General features: G+C 49.7%; 1 protein-coding gene across 3 annotated transcripts in view; it reads left to right on the top strand.

The window, feature by feature from the left end:
- ZCCHC2 (zinc finger CCHC-type containing 2) overlaps positions 1-19,360 on the top strand; it is a 91,319-nt gene extending 71,959 nt beyond the window's left edge. For 2 of the 3 annotated variants that reach the window (XR_012379983.1, XR_012379978.1), the window contains one exon: positions 651-2,203. The gene's annotated coding sequence lies outside the window, so the exon portion shown is untranslated. Of the gene's footprint in view, positions 1-650; positions 2,204-13,930; positions 14,086-18,399 lie in introns of those variants that run through there. The other variant, XR_012379980.1, reaches the window with a different exon arrangement.
- Positions 19,361-20,366: the final 1,006 nt, after the last annotated feature.

Raw genomic sequence — 20,366 nt, 5'->3', positions numbered from 1 at the left:
GCCCAGGGGCTGGGGACACAGCTTCCCCAGGGCCGCTGGTTAGAAAGTGCTCAGCTAGACTGGGCCTGGGGCCAGACGGGCAGGCAGCCCCAGAAGGCCAGGAAATCTTTCCTTTGGGATGTCTTCTTCCCTCCTCCGTCCCCCCAGGAAGCTACTCCCGACTGCCTCAGGTGTGCATTCTCAGCATTTGTGCCCATCCTGAAGGGAGAAGGGAGAGATTGGCGCTGGGAAAGCCTGCAAGACCAGCCGCGCCTTGACCACGTAAGCACTGGTAAGCAAATGAAGTGAGGAACCAGCCCCCCACCCCCACCCCCCATGGTTCCCTCTAGTTCTTCCTGGAATCAGGAAAGGGTGATTGTCGAGTGGGCATTTTACGGCGGCAGCCCAGATAAGAAGAAATTAGGAGGGCTTCACACCCCTGGATCTTTGACCCCCTTGAGACGAGAAAGGGCCCTTCAAAGCCATCAACTTCCTTAGAACAACAGATGGAAAGGCAGGAAAAAACAAAGCAAAAGCGAATGGCCTCATTTATCTATTTTTAAAATGATACGTGTAAAACATGCAGACATGTTCAAAAACATAATTTGAAAAAAGAGTAAAACAGCTAAAAATCCCTGGTCTCAGAGCCCCAATTTTAATTCTCTCCCCAGGGATCACTGCTGTTCACGCGCGGTGTGGCCTGCTTGGTCCAAACGCCCCCTGCCCTCTGCCTCCCACCTGGGCTTCGCTGCTGTTCTTCACACCCAGGACAGCGCCTCCTGCAGGGCTTTGGAGGCCATTGTTCCCTCCGCCTGGAAACCCCACCGTGTCCCCCTCTGCCCTTTCTTTTCTTTTTTGGGAAGGGGTATTTTATTTTACTCTTATTACAGTATAACCTTTATACAAGAAAGTGCGCAAAGTTTAAAGTGCGCAGCCCAGTGAGTTTTCACATAATCCTGTACATATATATTCCCCCGGTAGAGATAGCAAGACACCAGCTAACCACTGTTCTGACCTCATCATCACAGATTCCTTTTGTCTGTTCATGTGAATTACCTAATGTCCTTTTGTGTCTCCCGCACTTTCTATGGGGGCTCATTCCCATCTTCCAGGTCTCCGCTCAAATGTCACCTCCTCCCCCCCTTCCCTTCCACAGCATTACCCTGTCCATTTTTTTTTTCAGAGCACTTCTCCATTTGCAATTTCTGTTTGTTTACTTGTTTACAGATTTTCTGCCCAACTAGAAGGTAATTGTCCTTTTCAATCCCCTGCTCTGTCCTGAACCCGTAGCACAGAGTCTAGCATATATAGGCGATCAACAAATATTTATTCAATGAATGAATATGTGTGTAAATGAAAGAAAGAAATGCCCCAGGTATCAATTTGTATGGTCCTGAATCTAGAACTAATTATAGTTTGTCCACATGCTGGCCTCTGCAGGAGGCCTCTGTGCTTCTTGTTACAAAGACAATATTCACCAAATTCAAATGTGAAGACTTAGAAATACTGGAGTTGTTCCAGTCTGCCTGGAAGCAAAAAGTGGGCAAATTCTCACTCTCTGTAACAGGATTGCTTTCTCCACCAAGACTGGGCTTTCGCTTTATGCTATTGAATCAATGTTTTAGAAAACAACTCCACTTTGGCTACAGAAAAAGACTCTCAACAGTGGTAATCTCTAGCGGAGGGAGCGGGGATAATGTTTTTAAAACTTCCTTTATATTTTGCCATGTTTTAAAAATAAGCACATAATAACCTTTTAAAAGAATTTTAATTGTGGTAAAACACTTAACATGAAATTTACCATCTTAGCCAATTTTCAAGGATACATACAGTTCACTGGGCAACCAATCTCTGAACTGTTTCAACTTGCAAAGCTGAAACTCTGTAGCCTCTAAACCATAACTCCCCACTCCCCTTTCTCTGCAACCCCTTCTACTTTCTGTCTCTGTGAATTTGACTACTGTAGGAGCCTCTGTAAGGAGAATCTGAAGTAGAGCATTTGACTTTTATCTTAGTCACTGGCTTATTTCATTGAGCATAAGGTCTTCAAGGACCATCCATGTAGCGTGTCAGAATTTACTTCCTTTTTAAGGCTGAATAATATTCCATTGTGTGTGTACACCCCATTTTGTTTATCCATCATTCCTCGATGGACCCTTGGGTTGCTTCCACCTTTGGCTGTTGTGAATAATGCTGCTGTGAATAAAGCAGAGCATCTCTTCGAGGCCCTGCTTGCAATTATTTTGGGTATATAGCCAGAAGTGGAATTGCTGGATCATCATGTGATAGTTCTGTTTTTCATTTTTTGAGAAACTGCTGTGCTGTTTTCCACAGTGTCTGCATCATTTCACATTCCCACCAGCAGGGCATCAGCGTTCCAATTTCTCCGGCTCCTCACCAGCACTTGCTATTTTCTGGTTTCTGGAGAATGGTCGTCCTAATGGGTCTGAGGTGCTATCTCGTGGTGGTTTTGATTTGAACTTCCCTGATGACAAATGATGTTGAGAGCATCTTTTCATGTACTTGTTAGCCGTTTGTACATCTTCTTTGGAGAAATGCCTATTCAGGTCCTGTGCCCATTTTTAATCAGTTTATTTGTTTTTGTTGTTGTTGAATTCTGAGCAGGTACTACTTTTAAAATCAGAAAAGAATTTTATTTTGTAAAGAAAGAGGGAGAGAGGGGCACCTGGGTGGCTCAGTCGGTTAAGCGTCTGCCTTCCAGCTCAGGTCATGATCCCAGGGTCCTGGGATTGAGCCCTGCATCGGGCTCCCTGCTCGGTAGGGAGTCTGCTTCTCTCTTTCCCTCTCCCTCCTCCCCCCCCTGCTCATGTCTCTCTTTCTCTCTCTCAAATAAGTAAACAAAAATCTCTAACAAGGAAAAAAAAAAATGAGGGAAAGAGCATACAGAAGGCCAGTCAAGAGAATGCAGTGGTTAAAAGCTTGGGCTCAATGAAATTAGAACATTCAGTCGTCACCGTCATTACTGAGTACCTTCTATGTAAGTCAGGGTAAGCCAACTAACACACAACCCTAAAAGCTCAGTGACCTAATGCCATAAAAGTCTTATTTCAAGTCCAGTGTGGTCCCAGGTGGAGGGGGAGAAAGGATGTACGTTACAGAGGGTCAGCAGGTCGTTCAGGGAGCTCTGCGTCATGCGGTCAGTTAGGGATCTAGGTTGCTTCCATCCTGTGACACTGACGTCCACTAGATGTGGCCTCCACGGTCACCATGGGAGGGGATAAAAGGGAGGATTACACAAGGGTAACTTTTTATGGACCAGTCTCTGCCTGTATTACATCAACCTAAGCTTGTGATACAGCCCCACCCACTCCGAAGGAGACTGGGAAACACCCTTTTCCTGTGTGCCGAGAAGGAAAGGAAAGGCACCGTATCTCCACAGGACATCCCTTTGGGCACCAAACCACCTCCTTCTTCCCACACATGGAAACACTCATCCCCTTCTCTCGGGAGACACCCCAAAGTTGCACCCAGGATCTCCGGGTCATGTACATTCTTCTCCCTCAAGACCATGTATCGCTCCCGTGTTCTGGTGACCAGTAAATTAAGGAGGGTAAGTTGCCTGCCTTGCTTGTGGACACAGTGGCAAAGGAGAAATCACAGAATTCTCATTGAGAAAAGGGAAGGCACGGTAGCCCTTGGTCCGGAGAACCGATAGACTCCTTCCTGTGAGACAGGCTTGGGGAGGGTTCCCTGCCCCGGCAATTCGGTTCTGGTCTGACCTCTGAAGGGCACGCCTTTGCCCGTTTTCCTCCGTGACCTCATCTTTCACCTCAAAGGAGTTCCTCCTGTTTCAGTCTCTCCCCTGATGACACCTGAAGCATTCTTTGGGGAGGGAGCCCTTCTCCTTGACAACATCCTGTTCTTGGAGCTTTCCTTCTGCTTGCTTATGGAACCCAAAGGGTTGTTTCGTGTCTGCCATTTTTAGGGCGACTTCATGATTTCTCTGGCAGTAATTCTCCCAGGAAGTTAGTGGCCTTAGTGAAGGAGGGAGAACTCTGTGAAGCGCAGGCCTACTAGAAACCCACGCACAGATGTGGACGGACTACTTGGATATAGGAGCCCGGCCTGAGGGGCGTAGTTGGCCTTTGTCCCCCAAGAGAGGGCACAGGGTGTGACGCCAGATGCTGGGGGAGAGGACAGTGGGAAATGAAATCTGCAGAAATGACATTTGTCGCCTGAAATTGGAACCTAGTGAGCAGCTGAGAGGGAGGATGAAGAGGCGTGTGGGGGTCTGAGGAGAGGAAAGTAGGCAGGAGTGGGCCAGGAAAACGGGGGAACGCTGGGTGGCAGGAAGGGCCCTGGACGTTCGGGTCCTGCATTTAAGGAGAGACTGCCCCGTGGGGCTGGCGTCTGTCTCCATCAGGGGCAGCCGTGTGAGCACGGACACGGAGCAGGTGCAGGGTTTGATCGAACCGAGGATGGGGTTTTTGCTACCATTGGCGCTCCTGGTTCTCGGGTGTTTGGGTTTGGACTGGAACTCCCCCGCCTGGTGTCCTGGGCCTCCAGCTTGCAGATGGTAGCTCCAGAGACTTCTCACCCTCTGTAACTGCACGCACCAGGCTCTCATAATAAACCTTTCTGTGCTATTGGTTCTGCTTCTCTGGAGACCCCGAATACAAGGCATGTAGGGGAGGTAAGGAGAGAAGGATGCGGGTGTGGCAGGCTCAGGGAGGAGGGAGGGGGAGTCCCGGAAGAGCAAGGGCCGCACCTGGCCTGCGCTGGGGTCACCTGAGAGCCTCGGCAGCAGCAGTGCCCTCAGGACCCACCAGGTTTGGTTTGTGCGTGGAGGTAAAGAGAATATTCAGGGGAGAGATTGCGAATGTAGGAAGCAGGGGGAACAGGAGAGGGAGGGAGATGGGGTCACAGAAGGCCTCATGCCCCAGGGGAAGGGTCTCAGGTATTTAGTGGACACATTTGTCCTTCCTCAAAGGGGATAAGAAACACCCAGGGTCACAAGACAACTCAGTGACAGAGAGGGGACGCGATCCCGATGCCAGAGCCGACTTTCCTCGGTGTTCTAGGCTTCTCGGTGGGAAACCCTGGAGTGGCTTGTCTACCTCCTATTCCAGAAAACCCTAAGACTCCAGTCACCTTTCCTTTCCTACTAAGGAGACCCCTAGGTCAGTGGTTTAAACCCTTCCCGGCTCACAGGTCTTTGTAAGACACTGGACAAAATCTATGGGTTTTTCCCAGGAAAATGCACATGCCCACAAGGTATCACCAGCTGTTTCTAGGGGTTGTGGACTTTTTGAGGCCCATCTGAAACCCCCAGGCCGATGCATCCTACCCTCTGGCCTCCACGTCTCACAGAGGTGAAGCTGAGGCGAGTGGGAAGTGGGTCCTGAGACAAAATGGTAAAGTGGCCCCGATGTGACCTCTGTTAGCAGGGCCCCGTTTTTAAGGGCCAGGGGACTCAGCAGCCATTTCTGTACCTCGCTGCCTTGGCAGCCTGGGCACCAGGACAGAGGAGAGAAGGCATTTGGATGGAAATGCGAGGAGTGGCCTCCTCAGCGGGGAGTCCACAGAGGGGAGTGGGGGTGGGCATTGTGCAGTTCTGTGCCACCCAGGGCTTGGGAAGGGACATCCGGCTGCCCCCACTGCAGAGCTGAGTAGGTCACCTGGCCTGCTCAGGAGCCCTTTGGAAGTGTGTCCTCTGTCAGCAGGTCAGGCCTGTCTGGGAAGCTTCCGGGGGCTCCTCTCTCGACAACACCCAGCACAACCCCAGAAAGCCAGCCTGGTGGAGGTGTGGCTGGAATGGACATGCCCCTCCCCCCAGGCCCCACAGGGAGTTCCTCCAGTGGATGCCTTATGCTCTTTTCCAGTCTCCAAATTCACGACCGTCTCCGACTGGAAGCCAAACTCAACGCCTGGGAGCGGAAAGGGCAACTGTCCGGACGGACCAGGGCTTAGAAGGGAGTGACGCCCGGGGGACAGCAGGCTTCAGCTGACGGGAATCGGCCGTGTTGTAGGATGTGTGCAAACCTCTTCAAGGTTTGCACAGATACCCCTGCAAGGGCTATAGCAGGTTTGCACAGATACCCCTGGAGAATTAGCAGGACCTTGAATTAGCTTGCTGGCCGAACATGCCTCATTTTCTAGGCCCCCGGGAGTAGCTGGCTTTTTCCTGGCTGTTCATTTGATGCTAAAGAAACCCAGTCATTGTTTCACGGGAGGAAACAATCCGTTTCCCTTCCCCTTATCCTCTCTTGCCCCCTTTTTACTGGAGAATATGAAGTCTCTCTGGACAGTCATCACAATAAAAGCAGCCCTTAAATCTTACTAATGATAACAAGAATAAGGAACATCAAAGTAAGCAGTTATCGTAGTCATTAGGATTTTAAAATGTACTCAGGCTGGATGTGCTGAGAAACCAGGACTCTTTTGTGTTTTGATGACAATGCCAAAGCCTAATTTCTAGGCAGTTGCTAGATCACCAGATTCCTGCCACCCACATAGAATATTATCATTTCCTAGACCAGTAGGGCCCACGTATCTGCTCTAGTAAGAGTCTTAAGTTACTTAAAAAAGAAAAGTTCATTTTTAGGGTACCCATGGCAGGTGAGAACTGGCGTTGGACACTGTCAGGATTTGGGGGCTCCGCACGCTGACCGGCTGGACCCTGGTCCCCGGGCATCTCTGCTTCTCCCTGGACACCCTCTGCTGGGTGTTCCTCTGTCCTCCGCCACCTTCGTCGACCTGCTCACAGATCCTGCTCCCTCCAGACCTCCGCACTTCACATCTCTGATTCCCCTTCATCACCAACTGCCTCTTAGCTGTGGTTTCTGAGAGGGAAGTGGATTGGCCATTGTATTCGTTTGCTACGGCAGTCCTTGGATTGGGCCGCTTCCGCTTCCGTTCTGATCAGCTGTGGAGAGTGTGTCTTATGTGATCCAACACTGGATGAAAGTGGGGACAGCTTGCTTCTCCTAGAAAAGGCATGCATCTAAGGGACCCCATAACACATCTCCTAGGACAGAGTTTCAAATACACTTTCACTTCATCCAAAGCCACACAGCTGGTTATCGCCCCAGAAACAATAAGGCAGGGCCATTCCAGACTCTACTTGCTCATCACAGAGTCACTTTCACCCCGGTTATGTCAACACGCCTTCTAGATATTCCTCTCCATTCTTCGGTCCATTGACTAAATGGTTAATATAAGCACAGCCGCTATGGAGTCCATATGACACTGGAATAGAAAGGACTCATGCATGAGCACAAAGAGCCACCTTCTCCACCTACCTCCTGGACCCACACATTCCAGTGATGGCAGGGACGGCGGCGTCATTGTGACTTGACCCCAGTCTGTCGTAACTCTGCAGACACCATCCTAGCCTCCTGGTGTTGGACCTCCACTCTTAGATTAACCACCTGTGTGGGGTGGGAGAGTTCGGGGTTCCCCAGGTGACTTCACTGCACTGCAGTGACTTCCAGTTTCTTCCATGTGATTTCTGGAGCTTCTGCCCGCTGTCAGGCTTGTGCCACATTTTTAGCTGGGCCTGCATGCCAGGAGGAGCTACCTCGCTTCCCAGCTCTGTTCTCAGCTCTCAGGATTAATCGAGGGACCAAGAATCCTTGCAACATTTGTTTGAGCGAGACATGCCCCTTTTTACTAGGCTGGGATTTTTATGGTGCTATAGCCCTTGCAGAACCTCTGGGGGGCTGTCCCTCGATTTCCCACTCTGGGGTCTTTGGGCTTATAGATGAATGATTTTGCATCTCCATGTGTTCAGATCACCACATTCTTTGGAATGGCCAGCTCTCAGCAGGTACAATTGGGCCCAAAAGACCATAGTCCCAATGCCTTCGTTGCCTACTGGTCACCTGGGCTGGCCCCCCCAGTGCTCGTGGCCGGCAGGGGGTGGGGGAGCATGAGAGCCTAGCATTTGAGTGCTTTTCCTCCTGGATCTGATTTTGGCCTTGTTGCCTGATTGTAGGCTGGATCGCTTTAACACAGAAGTTGTGGGTGGGGCAGGCACCGGGAACACACACTGCAGACTATCATTATGTTGTATGAAATCCAACGACATTTAAAAATAAACTCAGTCACTTTGACAGACCGCCTTTGGGTTGGCATTTCCATACACAGTGCCACTCACCCCACAGAGGTCCTCGGGAGGCCCACACTCTGCTGCCCCAACTGTGATCTCATAGGAGCCTCCAAATAACCCCCGAGTCTGGTTTTCGGATTCCCCATCTTACAACTGGGGAAACTGAGGCAGAGACCATTTAAGTGATTTGTTCAGGCCAACAGGGCAAGAGTAAAGAACTGTAATTTCTTAACTTTTAACCCTATTCTGGGCCTTTGGTTCAAAGTGAGAAAGTGTAATTTTCCCACGGAGGTGTCTGTGAGGGGTGTTTCTCAAGAAAGGGAGGGCGAGCTCGGTCAGTGCTTAAGAAGGTCACCCTACTTGATTCCTCCAGGCATCCCGGTTGCCTGTCTCGGCTCCCTCATTATCTTTGTCAGGAATTCACTTTGCTTGCTAGTGTGCTCATTACACATTGTTCTGCTGGGGCAGAAGGAATAATTAACTCCCAGGCTTGGCCATTCCTTTGTCCTGAGCACTTTGCATCCTCTCCGTCTTTCTTCTCTGGAGATCAAACTCTGCATCCCTTTCTCGGGTTTCCTTTGATGCAAGCCTTTATGGCCGGGAGGATGTGCTTGTCAGTCGCTGTTCTAAGAACCTGCGAAGGTCATTTCGGTCCCTGCTTCTGGAAAAAGGACGACTTTGGAGGAAGGCAACCCAGCACCCTCCCCTTCCTCCCCTTTGTTTGTTTGTGTGTTTACATCATCTCTTTTCAGCAGTCATTGTCCTATATATGAAGAGACGAACCCTTATTTTGACAGCTGGGCATTGTCTTTGATATGGGAAGATTTCCCTCAGAAAAAGGGGGGGGGGTGACAGCAGATGGGCAGCAGCTGGTCTGCTCCGCAGTCACCCTGAGCACAGCTGTGGGTGGCTACAGCAGGACTGGGGAGAGGGGGTGCGTTTGTGTCTGTTTTGGGTTTTGCCAAGTTCCCGGGGCTGGAGAGCATTAGGCTGCAAACACCACGCTCTGATTTGTTAGAACCAGCAGTTCCCAGCAGCAGGGAAGAGGGATGGAGAAGGAACAAAGAGCCGGGAGAGGAAAAGTAAGGAGAGGTGCCGAGAGCCCCCCCAGAGGTGGAGTCCGAGTGACGAGGAAAGGCCCTGCCAGTAGAGAGAGAAACCCCAGGAGGAGAAAGGGGGATAGGAGGAGGGGTAGCAGGGTGCTTGGTGCGTGGATGGGCTAATTGCCTAGACGTGGGCTTTGTCCTAGTCTGTTCAGGCTGTTAGGACAATACCACAGACCGGGGGGCTTGTAAACAACAGAAACTTCTTTCTCGCGTTTCTGGCGTCTGGGAGTCCGAGATCGGGCGCCCATATGGTCTGGTTCTGGTGAGGGCCCTCGTTCTGGTTACGCACTGCCGGCTTCTCGCTCTGTCCTCTCGGGGTGGACAGAAGGAGGGAGGGAACTCTCTGTTTCTCCTTTCTAAGAGCACCAACCCCATTCACTGGGTTCCACCCTCATGACCTAAGCGCCCCCCCCCCAGAGGCCCCGCCTCCTAATACCATCACTTGGGGTGGGGGGGAGTCTCCACATGAGCTGGAAAGGGGACACATTCAGTCCATAGCAGGCTCTCTCCTGAGGTCTGGAAATCTTCCAGCCCTTTCTGCAGATTGGTATCACAGAGGTGGTTCCCGCCTTAGCACAGGGAGCCCAAAGCCTCTAGGGCTCCCCCACCACGCGGGCCCATGGCCCACCTGAGCTCTCATCGGCCAGGGGAGGTGAGAGGTGGAAAGCCATTTGCCAGCTGGCCTGCTCTGCGGGCTGCCTGAATGTGTGGGAGAAGAGACTTTCTAGATCTTTCTCAGGCTCCCAAGGCAGACAGTGGACGTCTATCCAGGTATTGCTGTTCCCTCAGGATTGGGGGGTTCACAACTGCCCGGTTCACACGTGGTCGGGCTGCAGGACCAGCTCACCGCCAACCCCTTCACCCACACGTGCACGCACGCACACGCACACGCAGCACCTCTCCCCTCTCCCTCTCTCTGTTCTCAGTTTTCCGTCCTGGGTGTTCCTTGTCACCACCAGCGGCAGGTCCTACCCGAAGGCCCACAGAGACCCGGGCTTTGGGGGGGATTCCGACTCAGCGCCATTCCTGGGGCTCCAGGGCCAAGACAGGAATCCCAGAGACAAGTCTCTGCTTTATTACTCGCTGAGATGAGCCTTTGAGTAGAGCTGGATGCAAGCATGGGAGTGGACACCCTCCAGGGTCTGTGACAAGGGCATCAGCCAGCGGACCTCAAGGAGGACACCAGGCCCCTCCCGGGCCCCCTGCCCTTCAAACTCGGATTGTCCCATGAAACCAGGACAGCCAGGACCAGCCTTGACCGCGAGGCAGAACCGCAAGCCCAGAGGTGTTGCTGGAAGGTCCAGAACCTGCTTGGGCTCAGCTGCTTTCTCCCTTCCAGTCTGCAGTCGGTGAGTGAGGCTCTCCTGCCCCGCGGGGGTGCCTGGAGCCCTCTCTGGAGCTGAGGAGGCCGCCCCTCATGCCTACCACTGTTCGGTTGCAGCCCTTCCTGGGAGCCATTGTCCACTCCGCCGTCATGGAAGCCTTTCCATTGACGGCACACTCAGCTGAGAGAAGCTGAGTAGTCCAGGGAGGAATTCCAGCACTTTCTAAAGAAGGGCCTGGTCATACAGAGGCCCAGCCCTCAGCTCCATATCTTGAAGGGAGGTGGGAGCAGGGGGGTGGGGCGGCCGCGTCTGACCACTTCCAAAGGCTTCTTGCCATCGTGTCCTTCCTGGGGCAGAAGTTTCCAGAACTGCCTGTGGCCCAGCAAGGGTGGGGTGGGGTCCCAGGGCGGGCTGTCTGGATCCACTCCGTCCTCTGGGCTCCGCTGGTGACCAGGGTGGCTGTGTGGCCTAGGGGACACAGAAGTGGCAGCCTGCCTTGCTGGGGAAGCCCCTCTGTGGAGGCCTTACCTGCGGGTCCTCGACACCAGCTCCTCCCAAGTGTCAGCGAGTCAGTCACGGTCCCACACCGGGGGAGTTCCAAGGAGACGGGTGGTCCCCAGCACTCAGTGTTGCGGAGAGCTCACAGAAAGCGTTCACTGAGTCTTACACCCAGGGAGCCCCTGAGGCAGAGAAGTGGCAGAGAACAGCGGGCTCCTTTGGGGATCTTGGCTGAGAAAGTATGAGGTAGGCAAGAGGGAGAATGGGAGGGACCCCAACAAGGGCATTACGCAAAAAGGAGGAAATGTAAGTAGGGGCGCCTGGGTGGTTCAGTTAGTTGAATATCCTACTCTTGACTTTGGCTCAGGTCATGATCTCAGGGTCGCGAGATCGAGCCCCACATGGGGCTCTGCATTCAGCTTGGAGTCCGCTTAAGATTCTCTCTCTCCCTCTCCCTCTGCCCTTCCCCCCACGTGTGCAAGTGCTCTCTCTCTCTCTCTCTCTCTCTCAATAAGTATAAAATCTTAAAAAAAAAAGGGGGGGAGAAGCTGTAATTATTTTTAAAGACCAAAGAGCTCAGGGTTACGGTATTAATAACTCAGGAACAACACTGTCATAAATGTCACAGGGGTTCATGGCTTCTGAACTCTGTCACGTGGCAGCTGACACCCACATGTGTGACCCACACTTCCAGGACTGAGAGCCAGCGTGCTCCTGGGGAGTGATGGGGGCTGTCCTTCCGCCTCTGCTAAAGAAAGCATCCTAAAACACACGCCCGTGGTGGTGACTTTATTACAGAGACAACACTGAATTGCCTGTAATTTGTCAAAATATTGTAATAAACCAAAGACCATTCCTTTAACAGTAACAAATTACTTGTATCGTGCTTGCGGGAACATACACCGGTAAGAAACTCAGCGAGGCTGAAAACCATGACGGTTCAAACAACACCCTTGTGTCCCTGCACTTTAAAAAAAAAAAAAATACCAGTGCAAGCAACTTACAGAGAAACTAATAAACACAAAACAGCTATTTGTTTCACAAAAATTCTCTCGGTATATATTAATAATATACATCAGTTTACTAACCTGTACTCAATATGTACATACAAACTCATGTTCTTTTCTTCACTATTTCATTTACGCACTTCCATTTATCGGCATAGTCTCCCAACATCGAGCAGCTAAAAATATATTATTGATAAATGTTCCCTTATTATTGAGAATTAGTGGTTTTTGTATTTTATTTTTTACTTTTTAATTTAATTTTAATTTATATTTTGATTATTTTATAAATCATGCTGCTATGTATTTTATATAAAACTGCTTCCATTTTGAGGTACAGCCTCTCAAAGTGAAACTATGGGGTCAAAGGGGATAAAGGGTTTGATACCTCATTATGGATTCCCAGATCCCTTTTTCTGCAAGAATAAACCTATTTTTAGTTCCACTGGCAATAGATAAATAACCAATTCCCTTCAGGCCAAACTGGTTTTTCTTTCTCTTTTTTTCCTTCTTCCTCTTTTCTCCTTCTTCTTCCTTTTCTTCTCAGCACTTCTTCCCTTCTTCCTCCTCCTCCTTCTTCAATGGTATGAAATAATTATATAATGATTTTCAATGTTTATTCCGCAAGTTGAAATGAGGGGTAGATCCTGTGCTTCTGAGGCCACCTCGGTGTCAGAGGCTCTGCCACCCTACAGCCTGCTGGTTCACGTGTGTTTGAACGCTTGTGACTGGTCAGAGGGGAGTGTGCATCTGGCCCAGACACCGTCCCCCACATGCCACCACACGTCACTCCTCAAGAGCTTTCCTTACTGTCTTCCGTTCTAAGTATGGCAACCATGTGTCCTCGGGCTGCTACCGTTTCAAACAGTTGGTCCAGTTGTCCCCTTACAGTGCACCCATTCTTTTCAAGCCCATGCGTCCTAAATTTGAATTTGGAAAACGTGGTCACTACTATTTTGGTATATTGGTCTCACCCACTCTACTAGATGCAAGCCTAAGAGTAAAGACTGTGTCGTATTCGTCATTCCAAACCTGCGTGGTCCCTTGCCTCTGACTTACCCTACCCTTTCATTCCGAAAGTGGTTCTGTTTGCTTTCTTGTCACTTGGAGAGCTGCTGTTCTTTGAAAATACAGATTTTAAAATAGCACTCATCTCTTTTCTTTCTTCGAAGCTGTGTGTGTGTGTGTGAAAATAAGTTCTGCAGATAGAACTTTCCTTAATCTTTTGTGTGCAGCAATATAGAAGCTAGAGACAATAATATTGCCTATCAAATTAATTCTTCTGAATACTTCACTGTGCTGATGACAACTGAGAAGCATTTGAAGTCACAAATGTCACTGCTTTCACTTAGTATACAAATGAAATTTGGCATGGCCAATGAAAGATGTTAGCTATAGGTGTCATTCCTTTCCTGAGCTTTCAGTACAGTGCTATGAATCCATAGCCTTCAATAAATATTATAAAGATGAACACGATGAACACTTTTAGAAGTCACATTCTAGTCCAGCATACCCCTACAGCAAATCTTCTAGGGTATCAGGAGAATTCTGGCAAATGCTTTGATTCTAAATTCTTCACATTCCACTGATTTTATTACAGACCACAGCACTTAACATTTCCTTCCGGATTCCCCTGGTATAACTCTCCAGGAGCCGGACTGGTTGGATTGGCACAGAGTCTTCAGTATGCAAGAAGACCATGGCCATCCTCGACCTATAACAGCTCAAAATCAAGCTCGTGCTGCAGATGGGTTGGCTGAGTGTGGAGCAAAGGGAGAGCTTAGCCTCGGGGGTGGGGAAGGGGGTTCGGTAGGAAGGGCTGGGATCCACAGCAGAACTTAGCATTTCTAACCAGGCCCCAGAACTCACACCTGAGCTAGGACTTCATTGTAAACCCTGCCAGATTACTAACTAATCAATTTCCTGCCTTCCCCATGTCTGGCTCAGGAACGAGGCGGGGCTGTGTCTGTGGACAGAAGAGCATCACTTCTCAGCGGAGAGCACGGGGGAGCAGCCTCAGATGGGTATCTGCTCACTCATGTGAACAGCAGCACGATTCACAATGGCCGAAAGGTGGAAGGAACCCAAAGGCCCATCTGTGGGTGAGTGGATGAACAAAATGGGTCCATACACACAATGGAATATTATTCAGCCTTAAAAAGGAAGGAAATTCTGACGAGCTCCAGCCTGGGTGAACCTTGAGGTCATTATGCTAATTGAAAGGAGCCGGCCACAAAAAGACTGATGATACTGTGTGATTCTACTCACGTGAGGTTCCCTGAGCATCAAATTAATTAGAAACAGAAAATAGAATGGTGGTGGCCAGGGACTGGGGGGAGGGGCCAGGGGGAGGGGCTTCATGGGGATAGACTTTCAGGTTTGCATGATGAAAAGGTTTCAGAGATCCGTCTCAGAACGACAGGAATCTACTTAACACTGCTGAGCTGTACACTTAAAAATGGTTAAGATGGGGAATGTTATGTATTTTCTAACCACCACAAAAAATAAATAAGAGGGGGAAAGGAAGGAACCTCTGACACATCCTGCAACATGGATGAACTTTGCACATCTTATGCTAAGTGAAATAAGCCAGACACAAAAGGCCAAGTCCTGTTTGACTCCATACCTGGAATGGTTAAATTCAGAGACAGAAAGTAGGCTGGTGGTTGCCAGGGGCTGAGGGGAGGAGGAATGGGAAATTCGTGTTTAATGGGGACCACGCTGCCATCTGGGGGGATTGAAGCAGTTCTGGAGACGGGGGTTGGGGATGATTGCACAACAATGGGAATGTGCTTCGTGCCGCTGAACTCTACACTTAAAAATGATGAAGATGGCAAGTTTTATATTACGGCTATTTTCCCACAATACATTTTTTTTTTTTTTAAAGCCCATAATATAGTAGAAAAGCTTTCTTCAAACTCAGAATTCTTTTCCAGGCCATCTTCCCCACCTGGCATGTCAACCCCATGAAATTTAGGAAACTCCAAAAGGATAACACATTCCCTGGTGAAAAATAAAACAGAACAAAACTGGGAAGAAGCAGAAGCCGGGGAAATAGTCGGTGGGGCGTGGGGGGCTGGGGCTAGCCCTTTCTATGAGCTTAGTCTGTACGAGTGGCTCAAATGTTATGTGCAGCTCCAGCAAGTTCTCAGGTGATGCTGATGAGGCTGAGCGGGGACCACACTTTGAAAACCGTGGGCCTCTCCAAAGCTCTTTAAAAAGTGTCAAAACCACAGTGGAGGAGTTCTTAGATTTTAACAAGAAGGTTTATGTGGAAAGTGTGTTGCAGTGCTGGGATCCTGAGTCCTTTAGACATGTATACTTTTTTTTTTTTAAAGATTTTATTTATTTATTTGACAGAGAGAGACACAGCAAGAGAGGGAACACAAGCAGGGGGAGTGGGAGAGGGAGAAGCGGGCTTCCCACGGAGCAGGGAGCCCGATGCGGGGCTCAATCCCAGGACCCTGGGATCATGACCCGAGCCGAAGGCAGACACCCAACGACTGAGCCACCCAGGCACCCCAGACATGTGTACTTTTGAAAGCTTCCCCAGCTGATTCTGATGTGGTAGATTCTCATCCACAGGGAAATAAATGCTGCCCTATGCATGCATTCGTCAGCCCCCTGGATCTCAAAGGGTGGTCTCTAGATCAGCAGCGGTGGCTGGAGAATTGAACTCTCAAGCCCCAGCCCAAACCTACTGAAGCAGATACTCTGGGGGTGGGGCCCAGGAATTGGCTTTGACAGGCCCTTTGGGTGGTGCTGATTCACACTAAAGTCTGAGAACTGTGAGCTAGATCTTTTGACAACTCCTTTTTCATCGATGTACTAATGACTAAACCAGGGCTTTTGGACAACTGAATATGTAGTTCTCCACGTGCATGTGACCAATTACTGAGGAACGGGACAGTTTATTCTTTTTTCTTTTTTTAAAAGATTTTATTTATTAATTTGAGAGAGAGTGCAGGAGAGAGAGCATGGGGGGAGGGGCAGGGAAAGAGGGAGAAGCAGACTCCCCACTGAGCAGGGAGCCCGATGCGGGGCTCAAACCCAGGACCCTGGGATCCTGACCTGAGCTGAAGGCAGATGCTTAAGCAACTGAGCCACGCAGGCGCCCCCCACCTTTTTTTTTTTTTAACGTTGGCCTGGCAATGTGATTCGGCTATTACTAAGATTGGGAAAGTTAATGGAGAGACTTACAAATACTCTGACATCTGGGACCACACCTAGCATAATTCATAGAAACCTCAAAGAGGCAAATTTTTGCTTAGTAAAGGGAAAAGACTTTAATGAGGGGGGGGTCCTCTGGTCATGGAGAGAGTTTTCTTGGGATGTCGTGGTTGCACCCTCATTGGATGGGCTCCCATATTGGAACCCATCCACATGGAGGATGGGGAAATTTAAGGAGGAACTGGACTGAGTCAAGGTTCCCAGGTGATTGTCTGAATAAGGTCCGCATCAGAGTGACCTGGGTTTGTTTAAAAATAAATTCTGGAGTCCCACTCGTGAAGATTCCGACTTGGCCTAGCTGGGACGGGATCCTGGCATGGCACTGACCCACAGGGCACTTTGAAGTGCTAGGTCCGAGAATCTCTAAACAGGAGGTATTTGCCATCCCTTCCCAGTTCCATGGCCGTACGAAAGAGGATAGAAAGGTTAGCTTCTAAAGGTTGGAAAATGCAGAGAGATCAAATAATTTTCTTCTTCGATAAGAAGTCTACATTAAGAAGTAAAATGGATGGTAGTATTTTTAGCTTTACCAAGGGCACCCATAAGAAATACATTTAAACTACAGCAGAAAGGATTTGGATTAAAGGAAGAAAAAATTCCTAGCAATGGGGATTATTAAACATCGGGATGGGCTAAAAGAGTTGATTGTGGAAGAGCCTTCTCTAGAGATTTCTAGAACTGGGAGACCTTCTCATCTGTCTGGAGCTGTGACAGGGGGTGATTTTAGGCTCCCTTCCAGCCTGGATGTTGATATTCTGACTCACACAACAGTATAGTCAACTAATGCAGCCCGTTTCCCTCAAGTATATAGGAGAGCCTTCATGAAAGCGTCCCTCATTATTAGATTGCTAATAAAGCCAAATCAACAGGGCGCCTGGGTTGCTCAGTTGGTTAAGCGTCTGCCTTCGGCTCAGGTCATGATCGCAGGGTCCTGGGATCGAGTCCCTCATCAGGCTCCCTGCTCAGTGGGGAGCCTGCTTCTCCCTCTGACCCTCCCCCCTCTCGTGCTCTCTCTCTTTCTCTAATCAATAAATAAAATCTTAAAAAAAAAAGGTCAACAAACGGTGAACAGACAAAATACTCACACACTAATGAGACCTGTGTTTGAATGAGGAGGTCCACCCCGTTTCTTGTCGACCAGTGCCCTAATCCCCTGTGGATGATCTCCCAGGCATTAGCTTTTGTCTGAGCATTCGTTGAAGGGCACCAAGTCTCTGAAATAAAAAAAAAAAAAGGAGAAAGGGGCTCTTCCTGACAACATCTTTCTGAAGTTCTGACGTTGAGGTTCAGTTGGAGTTAGACATCAAGGCCAAGCACCAAAAAGGGAAGACCTTGAAGAGAAAGGGAGGCAGGCAGGAAGCCTCTGGACGGATAGAGCTATGAATAGCAACTGGAGTGTAAAGTGAGGGGCTGACATGCAGCCAGGGCGGGAAGATGGGACCCTGAGGTAGGCCAGCTGGGGTTAGGCCAAGAAGGAGACACAGCCGTTGCTGGGTTTAAATTTCTGAAGTATTTCTGCTTTGGGAAAGATAGTCCTAGAGAGACCCTTTTGTGTCTTCAGTTGGAAGCATGACCAAAACTGATGTAGAGCTTGGGAAAACCCTTCCAGGTTGTCCAGCAAGTCTTCCTCTGTTAAGGAGCAAAATGCAGCCTCATGGTTTAAAATGCAGGCCCTGGACTAAAACCTTCCTCTCTCACTTGACCATGGATAAGTTTTGTCGTTGTTGTTGTTATTTTTTAATACTTCTGGGCCTCAGTTTCCTTCCTTGGAATCTGAAGACAGTAAACAGCACTGGGTGATGTCTGTGATTTCAGGAAATAACACCTGAGTGCAGGTCCTGGCCCACGGTAAGTGCTCGGTAAGTGTTAGCTTTTCCCATTTTTCTAAAGAAACTCGTGGCTAAACGCTTAGATTCACCGAAACGGTGCCTCCCAAATGCCAGGCTGACACCTGGCACCAGTCTGCGACAAGGTTTTCGGCATTCCTTGGCCAAATGGGAGAAATAAGAACAATGTCGGATGCGTGCCTGTTGGCCGGGGCTTGTCAATGACAGCTTTCTTCCTCTGAGAATGTACAATGTCCTTTGCTTTTGGAAATAATGAGCACAGTAGAAGGTACTTTTAGTTTTATGTTCTTTGTCGCTTGAAGTTAATCCTTGATTTTTTTTTTTTTTCTTTTGTTCTAGTCCATGAAATCCAAGAGTCTGGGAACCATTCCTCTGGCAGGTGTGAGGGGGATCCAGAGAAGGTGGGCGGGGCTGTCTCCGTGAATCGGAGAGTCGGCGTGATGCCCCCGCCTCCCCTGGGTTGTGAACTCGGAGCAGCAACTGTCCCTACTTCTCCCATCAACACGAGCTTCTCTTCATGCTTCTCATGACCTCCCTTTTTTTTTTCCTTCCTTTTCCTCTCTTTGAGGGTGTTCCAATCTTCTTCCCTGCCTTGCTTTTGCTCCAGCCCTTGGAGGGCAGCAGAATAAGCCACCCGCAAACCTGCCACTTTGGCATAAGGCTTATTTTGAGCTGAAAGCAAAGGAGAAGGAGCAGATGCAAGAACAGCTCTCCGCCCTCCCCTAGTCCCCTACAATCAGGATATAAATTTGTCAAGGTGTCGCGCTTCCCTCTCTGCCCGGAAGGATGGAAGGGAATCTCTGAAGGTGGCTCTCGACCCTGACCTTGACCAGGCAGAGGAACCCACGTGACACCTTTACTACCTAGCCCTTGTCTTCCCCTCGTGCCTCCAGATGTTAACCTCACAACCTGCCGCCCTAGACAAAGTCCTTTTCTTGGTCTCGTCACTTCTCTAAACATCTATTTTTCTTTATTAATTTGTAATATAGGGGCGCCTGGGTGGCTCATTTGGTTAGGCGTCTGCCTTCGGCTCCAGTCGTGGTCCCGGGGTCCAGGGATCGAGCCCCACGCCGGGCTCCCTGCTCCGCGGAGAGTCTGCTTCTCTCTCTGCCTCTGCCTGCCCCCCCCCGCCCCCGCACGTGCTCTTCGTTGCTCTCTCCCAAATAAAACAAACAAATAAATAAAAAAAAAGATGCAATATAAGCCCAAGTCCTAACCACCCCTGGACTTACTCCCCACTGGGTGCTCCCCTGTGCATGTGGGATGCACATGCTAACGCACTGCTGTTGGGTCCCTCTTGTTTACCTGCCTCTCCAGGTGTGCGGCTCAGCAGCGGGCACGCAGGTGCCCTGCGCCGTGGGGCCGGTGCCCCGCCGCGCCCCCTCCTGACGGAGGGCTGTGCTCAGAACAGAACAACGAACGGAGCACTCAAGATTGATCTTCCTGCCTCCGCACAGTGACATGTCATTAACTGAGATGCTTCCTTTGAGCACCAGAGAGGATGGATCGTTGCCCATAGCCCTTCCAATAACAGCGACACATTTTGGGCAACGCATTTGAGGGAGAGAAGTCGGGCTCCATACAAACCCTGAGGATTACAGCCAAGGGACAGATACGAATCTATTATTTTAGCAGTTTCCTTGAAATGTGGAGGGGGTGTGGGGGGAGACATTTCTCCTCCTTGGAGAGCAAGCTCAGCCAACTGTCCCCGTTTGCTTGAGCCTTTCCTGGTTTCAGCACTGAAAGTCCCATGGCTCGGGAAGCTCATGGCATATTGGGACAGCTGGTCCCCCTAGAGCCAGCGGTAACCAATCCTCTACTGGGCTATTTGTCAAAGATTCGGCACAGGTAGGTTTAGTTCAGAGAATGAACACAGTGAGAAGAAAGTAAAGAATCATTTAACTCAGAGAAGAGAAAGCTGAGGGTGGGGGTGGGGGAGCAGGGGCTGTTTGGGTGACAAGTTTCACGTGTGGTCACTGGGTGGGCTAGAACGTGTCCAGCTGGGGTCCATCTCTACCCGAGCTAAGAGCCAGAGGAAATGGGTGTGAGTGGAGCCCGAACTTACTCACAACGCTGATTTCCTGACAGTAAGTATTCTTAGACTCCAGAATGAGTTTCTAAAACAGATTAGGTATTGTCTTTAGAGGTAATCCCTAAGGGCTTTAAGAGTTTAGGTGTGGCCCAAGAGTTGAAGGAATGGACAAAACACATTTCTAAGATGCCTTCCAACCCTAGAATCCTGTTTCCATCTACCCATCTATTATGGCTCTGATTATTTTTCATGTCGTCTTTTGCCTGTAGTTAAA

Source organism: Callorhinus ursinus, unplaced genomic scaffold (assembly GCF_003265705.2).
Source record: "Callorhinus ursinus isolate GAN/ISIS: 27379988/994484 unplaced genomic scaffold, GSC_fseal_2.0 scaffold11, whole genome shotgun sequence".
NCBI classification, from domain to species: Eukaryota; Metazoa; Chordata; class Mammalia; order Carnivora; family Otariidae; genus Callorhinus; species Callorhinus ursinus.
Note: the sequence above shows the minus strand (reverse complement) of the source record. Positions and strands in the feature narration are given on the sequence as shown.